This window comes from Petromyzon marinus, chromosome 79 (assembly GCF_048934315.1).
Source record: "Petromyzon marinus isolate PM22_M1 ecotype Great Lakes invasive population chromosome 79, UKy_Petmar_22M1.pri1.0, whole genome shotgun sequence".
Classification (NCBI taxonomy): Eukaryota; Metazoa; Chordata; class Hyperoartia; order Petromyzontiformes; family Petromyzontidae; genus Petromyzon; species Petromyzon marinus.
Window position 1 is genome coordinate 13,058,326 of NC_133745.1, and position 10,391 is coordinate 13,068,716.

General features: G+C 54.7%; 4 non-coding genes and 1 pseudogene across 4 annotated transcripts; all 5 read left to right on the forward strand.

The window, feature by feature from the left end:
* Positions 1-2,323: 2,323 nt before the first annotated feature.
* LOC142907573 (5S ribosomal RNA) lies at positions 2,324-2,442 on the forward strand. Its single transcript, XR_012931099.1, has one exon. It is a non-coding gene; the product is annotated as a 5S ribosomal RNA (ribosomal RNA).
* A 432-nt stretch (positions 2,443-2,874) lies between these two features.
* Positions 2,875-2,993, forward strand: LOC142907543 (5S ribosomal RNA). The gene has a single exon (XR_012931069.1). It is a non-coding gene; the product is annotated as a 5S ribosomal RNA (ribosomal RNA).
* Positions 2,994-3,246: 253 nt separating this feature from the next.
* On the forward strand, positions 3,247-3,365 carry LOC142907565 (5S ribosomal RNA). The gene has a single exon (XR_012931091.1). It is a non-coding gene; the product is annotated as a 5S ribosomal RNA (ribosomal RNA).
* Positions 3,366-3,551: 186 nt separating this feature from the next.
* On the forward strand, positions 3,552-3,670 carry LOC142907539 (5S ribosomal RNA; annotated as a pseudogene).
* A 252-nt stretch (positions 3,671-3,922) lies between these two features.
* On the forward strand, positions 3,923-4,041 carry LOC142907556 (5S ribosomal RNA). Its single transcript, XR_012931082.1, has one exon. It is a non-coding gene; the product is annotated as a 5S ribosomal RNA (ribosomal RNA).
* Positions 4,042-10,391: the final 6,350 nt, after the last annotated feature.

Here is a 10,391-nt window from a genome sequence, read left to right on the forward strand (position 1 = left end):
CACGCTCACTCCTGCAACATTCACGCTCACCCCTGCAACATCAACGCTCACCTCGCCAACATCCACACTCACCCTAACACCATCCACGCCCACCCCAACCCCATTCACTCTCACCCCTACAACATCCACGCTCACTCCTACACCATCCATGCTCACCTTTACAACCTCCACGCTCACCCCCTACACCATCTACACTCACTCCTACATCATCCATGCTCACTTTTACAACGTCCATGCTCACCCCTACACCATCCACGCTCACCCCTACACCATCCACGTTTTCTCCTACAACACCCACGCTCACTCCTGCAACATCCACGCTCACCCCTACACCATCCACCCTCACCCCTTGAACATCCACGCTCTCTCATACAAAATCCACGCTCACTCCTGCAACTTCCACGCTCACCCCAACACCATCCACGCTCACCCCTACAATAGCCACGCTCACCCCTACACCATTCACGCTCATCTCTACACCATCCACGCTTTCCTCTATACCATCCACACATCTACACCGTCCATGCTTACTCATACAACATCCACTCTCACCCCTACACCATCCACGCTCACCTTTACAACATCCACTCTCACCCCTACACCATCCACTCTCACCCCTACAACATCCACGCTCACTCCTGCAACATCCACGCTCACCTCTCCAACATCCATTCTCACCCCGACACCATCCATTCTCACCCCAACACCATCCACGCCCACCCCAACCCCATCAACTCTCACCCCTACAACATCCACGCTCACCCCTACCACATCCACCATCACCCCAACACCATCCACGCTCACCGCTACAACATCCAACCTCACTCCTACACCATCTACTCTCACTTCTACAACATCCACGCTCACCCCTACACCATCCACCCTCACCCCACAACATCCACTCTCACCCCTACACCATCCACGCTCACCTTGACAACTTCCACTCTCACCCCTACACCATCCACGCTCACCCCTACAACATCCAAGCTCACTCCTGCAACATCCACGCTCACCCCTACACCATCCACGATCACTTCTCCAACATCCATACTCACCCCGACACCATCCACTCTCACCCCGACATCATCCACTCTCACCCCGACACCATCCACTCTCACCCCAACACCATCCACGCCACACCCAACCCCATCCATTCTCATCCCTACAACATCCACGCTCACCCCTACACCATCCACGCTCATCCCTACACCATCCACGCTCATCCCTACACCATCCACGCTCACTCCTACACCATCCACGTTTACTCCTACAACACCCACGCTCACTCCGGCAACATCCACGCTCACCCCTACACCATCCACACTCACCCCTACAACATCCACGCTCACCCCTACAATAGCCACGCTCACCCTTACACCATCCACGCTCACCTCTACAACATCCACGCTCACCCCTACACCATCCACGCTCACCACTACGCCATCCACGCTTTCCCCTATACCATCCACACTCACATCTACACTGTCCATGCTCACTCATACAACATCCACTCTCACCCCTACACCATCCACGCTCACCTGTACAACATCCACTCTCAACCCTACACCATCCACGCTCACCCCTACAACATCCACGCTCACTCCTGCAACATCCACGCTCACTCCTACACCATCCATGCTCACCTCTCCAACATCCATACTCACCCCGACACCATCCACTCTCACCGCGACACCATCCACGCTCACTCCTACACCATCCACGCTCACCTTTACAACCTCCACGCTCGCCTTTACAACCTCCACGCTCACCCCCTACACCATCTTCGCTCACTCCTGCAACATCCACTCTCGCCCCTACAATTTCCACGCTCACCCCTACACCAGCCACGCTCACCCCTACACCATCCACGCTCACTCCTACACCAGCCACTCTCACCTCTCCAACATCCATACTCACCCCGACACCATCCACTCTCACCGCGACACCATCCACTCTCACACCCCACTCCATCCACGCCCCCTTCTTGGGTGTCTGTATATACATCTGGGGTTATGTGTTTCCTCTCTCTCGTAAATTTAGCTCTTCTGTACCTGATGATGACTGCTTGTGTTGCAACCGAAACGTCGTACGCTATTGTTATTTTATTATTTTTTATTTATACGTGACTTTACCGAAAAAAACAAAGAGTAATTCTTGCAGTCACGAAAGCTTCGAATCAAGTCATCCAGACTGTTTGATGCCACTCTTTTGGGGATCAACCAGGAGCACAGAATAAAGGTTTTATGAGCGATGACCTCCAAAAGTATAGTTGAATGTTGATTGTTTTATACATCTGAATGTGCGACAGGTCTTTCCAAGCATGGCCTACGACCATATCACCCTGAATGCGCCCGATCTCGTCTGATCTCGGAAACTAAGCAGGGTCGAGTCTGGTTAGTACTTGGATGGGAGACTGCCTGGGAATAGCAGGTGTTGTATGCTTTTGTTTACTTGGATCTGGATGGGTCGCTTTTTACACTTCGACTCATCCAGTGAGTGCACCTGCCAATTTCACGTCGATATGGTGTACTGCATTGGGATCAATATTTTCTTGTAAAATAATGTTTGATGCCACTCTTTTGGGGCTCAACCAGGAGCTCAGAAACAGGTCCCTGCAGGGTGGGCTGGTAGGACAAGTCTCTGCGCTGTCTATTACTGATTTTATACACCCAACAGCACGAGATTTCACTTCGTTAAAGTATTGAAAGGGGACGGACGGACGTACGGACACATTAATCTATTGCAGGCTGGTACACTCAGTTTACAACTTCGTTCCTACCAGTATAAAGGTTTTTTGAGCGATGACCTCCAGAAGTAAAGTTGAATGTTGATTGTTTTATACATCTGAATGTGCGACAGGTCTTTCCAAGCATGGCCTACGACCATATCACCCTGAATGCGCCCGATCTCGTCTGATCTCGGAAGCTAAGCACGGTCGAGTCTGGTTAGTACTTGGATGGGAGACTGCCTGGGAATACCAGGTGTTGTAGGCTTTTGTATATTTGGATCTGGATGGGTCGCTTTTTACACTTCCACTCATCCAGTGAGTGCACCTGCCAATTTCACATCGATATGGTGTACTGCATTGGGATCAATATTTTCTCGTAAAATACTGTTTGATACCACTCTTTCGAGGCTAAACCAGGAGCTCAGAATAAACGTTTTCATGAGCGATAACCTCCAGTAGTATAGTTGAATGTTGATTGTTTTATACATATGAGTGTTCGACAGGTCTCTGCAAGCACGGCCTACGTCCATATCACCCTGAATGCGCCCGAACTCGTCTGATCTCGGAAGCTAAGCAGGGTCGAGCCTGGTTAGTACTTGGATGCGAGACTGCCTGGGAATACCTGGTGTTGTAGGCTTTTGCATTGTTATATCTGGATGGGTCGCTTTTTACACTTCGACTCATCCAGACTGTTTGATGCCACTCTTTCGGGGCTCAACCAGGAGCTCAGAATATAAGTATTCATGAACGATGATTTCCAGAAATATAGTTGAACTTTAATTGTTTCATACATCTGAATGTGCGACAGGTGTGTGCAAGCATGGCCTATGACCATATCACCCTGAATGCGCCCAATCTTGTCTGATCTCAGAAGCTAAGCAGGGTCGAGCATGGTGAGTACTTGGATGGCAGACTGCCTAGGAACACCAGGTGTTGTAGGATTTTGTATTTTTGGATCTGGATGGGTCGCTTTTTACACTTCGACTCATCCAGTGAGTGCACGTGCCAATTTCACGTCGATATGGTGTACTGCATTGGGATCAATATTTTATCGTAAAATAATGTTTGATGCCACTCTTTCGGGGCTCAACCAGGAGCTCAGAATAAAGGTTTTATGAGCGATGACCTCCAGAAGTATATTTGAATGTTGATTGTTTTATACATCTGAATGTGCGACAGGTCTTTCCAAGCATGGCCTACGACCATATCACCCTGAATGCGCCCGATCTCGTCTAATCTCGGAAGCTAAGCAGAGTCGAGCCTGGTTAGTACTTGGATGGGAGACTGCCTGGGAATACCAGGTGTTGTAGGCTTTTGCATTGTTGTATCTGGATGGGTCGCTTTTTACACTTCGACTCATCCAGTGAGTGCACCTGCCAATTTCACGTCGATATGGTGTACTGCATTGGGATCAATATTTTATTGTAAAATACTGTTTGATGCTACTCATTCGGGGCTAAACCAGGAGCTCAGAATAAACGTTTTCATGAGCGATGACGCCGACGTGTTCAGTGAGCACGATTCGGATGTGGGCCGGACTGACCTTGTTAAGCACCAAATTGGCACCGGTGCCGCCCAACCAATTAAACTCCCCACATACCGAGTGGGCGCGCCTGAACGGGCCCAGATTAAAGATGCCATCGTGGAAATGCTCCGAGATAACATAATCCAGCCCTCAGCTAGCCCCTGGTCTGCCCCGGTGGTACTGGTGATGAAAAAGGATGGGTCGACCCGGTTTTGTGTTGATTACCGAAAGTTGAACGCAGTCACCCTCGGCGATGCCTTCCCCATCCCCCGCATCGATGACACCTTTGACAGCCTCGCGGTGGCGCGGTATTTTTCCACCCTCGATCTAGCATCCGGGTACTGGCAGGTGGATATGGCGGAGGAGGATCGGCCAATGACTGCATTTACCAAACCGATGGGACTGTTTGAGTTTCGGATACTCCCGTTCGGACTCACTAATGTGCCTGCGACGTTCCAGTGGTTGATGGAGCTGGTGATGCGGGGCTTGCAGTGGGAACAGTGCCTAATTTACCTGGATGACGTGATAGTGTTCAGTATATCTCTGTCTGAGGACTGGTCCAGGTTATGAGAGGTGTTCCAGCGACTGCGAGCCGCCCATCTCAAACTCAAGCCACGTAAGTGTTATGTTGCGCAGCACAAGGTGGGGTACCTTGGACACCGAATCAGCGAGGCAGGGTTGCGCACCGATCCGGAGAAGGTACGCGCCATAGTGGAATGGCCATGGCCAAGGAACCTGACGGAGATCAGGTCATTCTTGGGGCTCGCCACCTATTATCATCGATTTGTAAAGGGATTCAGCGAGATTGCACGCCCCCTCACCCAACTCACTTCCCCTAAGAACCCTTATCAGTGGACGGAGGCCGCCTGACGGCCTTCACCACCCTCAAAGACCACCTCACCCATACCCCCACCCTGGCTTTCCCGGATTTTTCCACCGATTTGATTTTGGACACCGACGCCTGCAGCTATGAGCTGGGCGCGGTGTTGTCACAGGTGCAGGATGGGATGGAGCGGGCCATCGCATACGCCAGCTGGACCCTGAGCAGGGCCGAGCTGAACTATTGCGTGACCCGTCAGGAACTGTATGCCGTGATCTTCACATGTAAACAGTTCTGGCCGTATTTGTATGGCAGAAAATGTCGGGTGCGGAGTGACCATTATGCTCTGCAGCTCCATCTCACATTCAAGAAACCGCGGGGGCAGATGACCCGATGGCTGGCGCAGCTGCAGGAATACAACCTGCAGATCGAGTACCGGGCTGGGCGGATGCACGAAAATGTGGACACCTTGTCGAGGCAGCCCATGGTGTGCGCCGAGACGAGGGCGGAGGAGGCCTGCCCATGCTTCATGGGGGACGCTGCCAACAGGCAACGCCCCCCCGGGAGCGCACTGAGACCCCCCTCTCACGAGAGAGAGTGCAGTATGCGCCGCGGAGACCCCTACAGAAGGAGCCGACGGACTGCCCCACCCTGACCGGGCGGATCCAAGAGGACGTCAGCTGCGCCTTCCCGGGCCTGGACGACGAGCAGTTGAGACAGACCCAGCAACGGGACCCGGATCTGGCGGCAGTGGAAGCGGCCCTGCGGGAAAAGAAGAGCACCCTACCAGGACCCTGGAGTGGTTTGTATGCCCGGTTGTGTGTGCAGAACGGGGTGGTAAGAGGGTGCATCTGTGTTCCCGCCCAGGTGCGACCCCAGCTGCTATGGCTGGTGCACGACCACCTGCTCGGGGGCCATGATGGGGAACGGCGCACTAGGGAGACCCTGCGTCGCCAATATCTCTGGCCCAAATTGGCGCAAGACGTGGCCGCCTGGGTACAGGGCTGCCGCGCGTGTCAGCAATGTGGGCCGAAAGCGGCGCAATATCAGGTACCCCTGAGGCCGTTCCGCGTCAGTCGGACAAACCAGCTGGTTGGGATCGACCTACAGGGGCCATTTCCGCGATCCCACCGGTGGAGTATTTCGCACGCTATCCCGTGGCGGTGGCCATCCCCGATAAGACGGCCCTTGTGGTGGCCTGGGCATTCGTGGAGCACTACGTACTTAAGCACGGGATCTCCGAATGGGTCATTACCGAGCAAGGTAGTGAGTTCGAGGCAGAGCTGTTTCAGGTGCTGTGCCGCGAGTTCGGAATCCAGAAGGACCGAACCACGGCGTACCACCCCCAGGTGAACGGTATGGTGGAGCGTATGAACCAGACCTTAGCTGGGAAGCTCAAATGCATGGTGGCCGCAACTCAGCAGGACTGGGACGAACACCTCCCCTATGCCCTGTTCTCCTACGCCACCACAGTACACACGTCTACGGGACAGACCCTGTTCCTAATGATGTGTGGCCGTGAGTCTCGTCTACCTGCAGATCTGCTGTTCGGCGTTCCCCCACTGCAACGGGATGAGGGGAGCCGCCCCGTGGAGCACCTGATGGAGACTCTGCGAGGGGCCCGGGGCCGGGCCTACCCACAAGGAGAGGCCGCGCATCGGCACCAAGAGCAGGGCGCCCGGCCCCTTATGGAGCCCCCCTTCTACTCGGCGGGCTCTAACGTGTGGCTATACACCCCTCGTGTCGGGGCTGGACAGCTGGGGAAACTGACCACCTACTGGCGCGGACCCTGGACCGTGGGGCGGCAGATCTCCCCCTGGACGGTGCTGATTCAGGGCGGAGACAGGGGCCGAGAGATGGTGGTCAACGTCCGCCAATTAAAACCATGGAAGGCAGCCCCAGCAAGGGAGAACCCCGCAGTTTGGGTACCCCGAAATCCCGGGGTCCCAACACCCTCCATGCTCGGCCCCGAGGGGTCACGGCCCAGGCTGGGGGGGGCGGGGACGATGGCACCTAAACCCTGCTGCCTCTGAGTTTGTTCCCCAGCCCACAGGTGCCGAGGGACGAGAGGAGCCATTGGAATGGAGGAAGAGACCGCCGCTAAAAGCCCAAAAGACGGAGCCACCACCCCCGAGGCCAGCCACGAGGGCCGGGCGAGTCCCGCGGACCCCGCGGCGCTACCTCGTGGGGGCAACCCAGGCGAGATGCTCCAGTCAACCCGGGACGGAGACTGGCACCTCGGCGGGCTATGTGGTGCCATAGCAGCGAAGCCACTCCGTCGGAGCCATGCCTGCAACGCCACCACGGGAGAGCGTGCAGGCCGAAGCTGCTTCTCCCTCACCATCCCCAAAATGAGCACACACAACACACACACCCCCCACGTAGGACCTCGTGGGGAAGTCACCTGGCCTCCAGGTTTTCACCCAGGGGCCTTCTTCGTAGGGACATCCCTCACGGTTTCCTGGGGCCAGGGAATTGTCCGACTTCCCCCAGGTTGAATTACACCACAGAGCCGTGAATTGACGTGCAATTGCATGCTCACGACAAGGCTACTCAGTCACCGCGGTTAGGTCCACACGAGCACCAGGGGAAGCATCCGATTGGCCGGCAAAGTACGCTTGCACGCCGTGGCCAATGGCAACGGCCCAACGGCGGCCCCTGTTGATGGGTAGAGAGGGAAGCGGACGTCTGTGAAGGCACCGAGGTGGGCGCACCAATGGCGGTGGGGTATCGCGGGTTAGCCGGGCAGACCTTTGATGTAGAGAGGGATAAAATGGGAGAGGAGAGCGACGATGGGGGTTCGCGTTCTCCTCAAATGAGCGATCGGAGCAGTCAGCTTGCCGGCCACTGGGTCGTCCGTGGGACGAGTATCAGCGAAGCCAGGCCCCGCTCCCCGCAAGAACCTCGTGCAGCCTCGTCTCTCCGCGACGGCCCACGCATCGGAGGCGAAATGTGAGTACGAAAGCGAGAGTGGGGAGTTTCACTCCAAGGGGACGAGGTAGATCAGGTTTAGACCATCGAGAGATAGGTTAAACCTGCCCTGCTGACCCGGACTGACTTGGGTAATAGTAGCCCACAGACACGCCAGGAATAAATCGTCAGTGATCAACAAACCTTGTGTGGTTTCTGCGAGTGTGGAACGGGCACATGGTGGTGTGAGTCCGCTCGTCGTGGTACGGGGATTTGCACGTGGGTAACTCTGTTGAGGCGGCCATTGTGTGCGGGCCCGACCGGGGTTCCTGCGTCGTACCCTGTGTTTGTGCGCGAGTGTGTATTTACCCACGTGTTTGCGCTCGCCCCTGCGCGTAGCTCGTGATTAGCGTGTGTGTGTGGCGAGCGGCGGCGGACTCGTACAGGGGCACGTGAGGTTACTCATCCGCCCTTGTGTTTAACGTGTGCGTCAGGTAGACAGGCGGCGTACACGCAAAATTATCCATACTGCCTTTGTTTAGCCTGTGCCCGCGGTGAGCGACGGTGGACTCGCCTGGGTACACGTGGGATTATCCCTACAGCCCTTTAAACAATCTCCATTGCCCGCCCTCGGTGGCAACGCGTGTGCGAAGGACGTCATTGCCCTCTGACCCCCGGTTCAGCGCGTGAGAGTGGTGCGTGGGGTTGTGTGAACGGATACGTCGCGTTTGAGTGGCTGAGAAGCGACAGATTGATTCCAGGCAGCCATGCGCCAGCCCCGAGCTATGCCCCCCAAACAGAACCTGCGGACCCGAGGGGCTCCGGCGCGAGGAGAGGAGCTGGGGAGCAGTAGCCCTCTCCCCACGAGTGAGCAGTTGGATAGCGGTGGCTCTCACATGAGCGAGGAGTCCGGAACCTGCAGCTCTCCCGAGATCAACCCTCCCCCGGAGGGGGAGCCAGGGGCCCACGTCCCTCACAATATCGCGTCCCTCCTGCGTTCTCTGCGGCTGTGCCGATCTGATTATAGAGTGCTTTGGGAAGGGTAATTGCCCGAAACGTGTTTTGATGTTGCGCGCCAGTTCCTCGTGAGAGTGGACCGGGCTCTTATTCTCGTAGAATCGCAGCCACGCGCTCTGCTCGGGAGTCGCGAGCGACGCGCGGTTGCGTGAGGCGCTGTCTGCTGCTACTGCAGCAGCTGCAGTAGCCGAGGAGGGCTCTGTCTCAACCGAGAAAGCGGTGATATAGAGGATGTGTCACCCATCCTCACACACTCGCACAACACAAACAGCACGCATACCTTCCGCACTCGACATCACGCATGCCTAACGCATCAAGGGTCGGAGGTCAGGGATCACCACGTCACGCACGCGGCACGCTCGGGCGGGGAAGAGAGATCGGGGTGTGAGCACGACGTGCACGAAACGCAATCCGATGAGTGAGTGGTTGACACTCGGATCGGATTGGTGCGGAGAGCGGATCGGGAAAGAGCGAGAAGTGGGAGAAAGGTAATTGGTGGAGAAGAGGTTTAAAAGTGACTGAAAAACGTGGAACTGGGTTGGTTTGATGATGAGTGTTGCTGTAATGTACGAGCGGTGACAACGAAATAAATAAGTTGAAGTACACCAGCCCGAGTCTCCTTTTCAATGTGTCCTCGTCGTCCTCACCATGTCTGGACGTGGCAAGACCGGTGGTTAATCTCGAGCCAAGGCAAAGTCCCGTGCAGCACACTCGCACGAATATTTTCATAACCAAACGCTCTCAGCATTGAGCGTTTGGTTACAAAAACATGTTTTCTGTCGGTAGGTTTTCGCAGTGCATAGTTGTATACCAAAACGATTTCAGAGTCATGGTTTTGAACAACCATGCAGTAAAATCTATTTCATTCGTGGTGGTCTCAACAAAGAGCATATTCTATACACGATATTTGAATGTTGCGATAATTTTCACCCGAATTATGGGGAAGTGAAATCCAAACAATGGAAAGAGGTTTTACATCTGACACTTGTTATGACCTCGTTATTACATCTTAAAAAATGTGCAGTTTCAAAGATTAACATCTTATTTAGATGATGTATACTGAATGGTGCCAAAACAACCACTGCACGGTCTCTCGTGGTTTTAATCGAGTATCTTTTTTTGGAAGGGTATTTTCTTGAGAAAGGAGCAGCGCTTAAGGACACCAAAGCAGCTCATAGCCACTTGACTTTGATGCGGCATTCTGCAATGATACAAACCACGAGCGTCGAGTTTGTTATGAAAACGGCTTCCCCATCGAGTCCTTTGCAAGCTGACGACCCCAATCAACACGCTCCCTTAGCATCACGTCACGACTCCACGGACCAATGAGAGCGCGCTCTGCGCCAGAGATCTCTGATCTCCAGGTTCGCAGCGCGCTAACCGTTGCACCA